The sequence below is a fragment of the Anoplopoma fimbria genome, chromosome 7 (assembly GCF_027596085.1).
Source record: "Anoplopoma fimbria isolate UVic2021 breed Golden Eagle Sablefish chromosome 7, Afim_UVic_2022, whole genome shotgun sequence".
NCBI lineage: Eukaryota > Metazoa > Chordata > Actinopteri > Perciformes > Anoplopomatidae > Anoplopoma > Anoplopoma fimbria.
The window spans coordinates 19,073,249-19,075,288 of record NC_072455.1 but is presented as its reverse complement, the minus strand read 5'-3'; the positions used below and the strand labels follow the sequence as shown (position 1 = coordinate 19,075,288).

General features: G+C 58.1%; 1 non-coding gene across 1 annotated transcript; it reads left to right on the top strand.

Moving 5' to 3' along the window:
- Positions 1-1,454: 1,454 nt before the first annotated feature.
- On the top strand, positions 1,455-1,527 carry trnak-cuu (transfer RNA lysine (anticodon CUU)). The gene has a single exon. It is a non-coding gene; the product is annotated as a tRNA-Lys (tRNA).
- The last annotated feature ends 513 nt before the right edge of the window (positions 1,528-2,040 follow it).

Below are 2,040 nucleotides of genomic sequence, written 5' to 3'. Positions count from 1 at the left end.
ACGGCTTTCCGGCACCAACAATTGGGTAATATCTTCACCAGTCTGAGTGTCACGACTCACTCTATACAGTCTATCCCTAACCAATGAAAAGTGTGGGTATGTCGGTGGTGTGTCAGGGTGTACCATGTGACCATCAATTTGTATCACTTGGTCGAAGGCAAAGCGTAGAGTATTGTCACGAGACTGCTCCAGTGGAAAATCTTCCATGGAGTGTATTTCGGGAACCTGCGGGGCCCCTTGTGAGGGCACCACCGGTTCCCCCTCCCCTTCAGCAGCGTCGGACAACCTCGCATCACCACTGAGCACAGCACACATCCCACATGTCCCTGCCGGTCGCGATCGCACACCCACACATTGCCCCACTAACGTATGGAACCCAGACCAATCCGTGCCTAAAATCAGTGGGTGTGCAAGGCGGGAGCTAACCGCAGCCCTAATTCTATGCGTTTTGCCCCTGTGTTTAATTTCGACTGACACAACAGGATATCTGTGAACATCCCCATGCACACACCTTATCTCCACCCACTTTGCCTCTACCAACGCCCCGGGCCGAACCAAGTTCTGGTGGACCATGGACTGTGTACAGCCCGAGTCCACCATAGCCTGGTGTACACCCCCTTGAATCCTTACCGGAACGCTGTATGTCCCCCCCGGACCGGAGGAGGGTGCTGGCGGGCCGGCAACCCGGATCACCTGGCCGACCTCCATCAGTGGACATTCTCTGCGGAAGTGACCGGGCTGCCCACACCTCCAACACTCCTGCTCTGACGCCTGAGGGGCCCCCTGTGGGTTGGGAACAGCGCCTGGAGCCTGGTGATGGGAGGAAACAGAGGGAGGGTTATTGCGAGGTTGAAGTGCATGAGCTTGTGGGGGCCGATGGAGGGAGGCTGAGGTGAGGAACTTCCTGCGAGGAGCAGGAGTCGGTCGGACAGGCGCTGATGTCCACCCCTCTGCTCCCTGTCCCCGGGGTTGGACGGCGAGGTGATCCTCCGCGAGGATAATGGCCGCCCCCAAGTCCCCAGGTCGGTGGCACCGCACCCATTCCGACATCCCAGTCGGGAGGCCCTCCGCAAACTGTTCACTAACGATCCTCTCCAGCATCTTCTGCTCACCATCAGACTCCCCTGGCTGTAGCCACCTGTTAGCTGCGTCCCTCAGCTTCTGGGCATACACGAAAGGACGGTCGGTGGGTGTCCATTTCGTGCCCCGGAACCGGCGACGGTGGTCCTCGGGGAGAAACCCGTCCTATCAAGGACGGCTTTTTATATGTCCTGGAAATTTCCCCGCGAGGACGCTGGCAGGCCGAGCGCCGCAGTTTGGGCCTCCCCTGACAGCAAGGGGAGCAGGCGCACGGACCACGCCGCCGCCGGCCACCCGCACGCCGCCGCCGTCCCCTCGAACATCTCTAGGAAGGTCTGTGGGTCGTCTTCCGCGGACATCTTGTGGTGCGCGATGCCCGGCTAGCTCAGTCGGTAGAGCATGAGACTCTTAATCTCAGGGTTGTGGGTTCGAGCCCCACATTGGGCGCCAGTGTAGCCGACTCTCGACTACCGTAGGTTCTCCCCAACACAGATACGGCTTCAGTGGGTAAGTTTAACCAAGGTATATTTATTTCATTCAAAATACAACACACAATGCGGACCGTCGCGCGCTCCGCTTCGCTGCCCGGCTTCTCGGGCGCACTCGGTCCAACGTTCCCGGAACGCCACCACTCTGATGGCTTCACGCTCCCGTCTCAGTCCTCGTTCTGCGTGTGTGACTGTTCCTCTCCCGAACTCCCGTCTGCTCCTGCTTAAGTAGCTTCAGCCTAATTAGCTCCACATTACAGCTGTCATGATTGAACTCACCACGGCACTGTTCCCATGAACCACTCCCACACCTCTCTCCCCTGCAGCTGAGCGCAGACCACGCCCACTGCCACAATGGCATCAGAGTTTGATCGCCGGGCAGCACAACTCCAACCCATCTAATTATCATAGCCTTTGCAAAGGTCAACAACAGCGTACAAAAACAAAACATCACACACAACGACAGAACGAG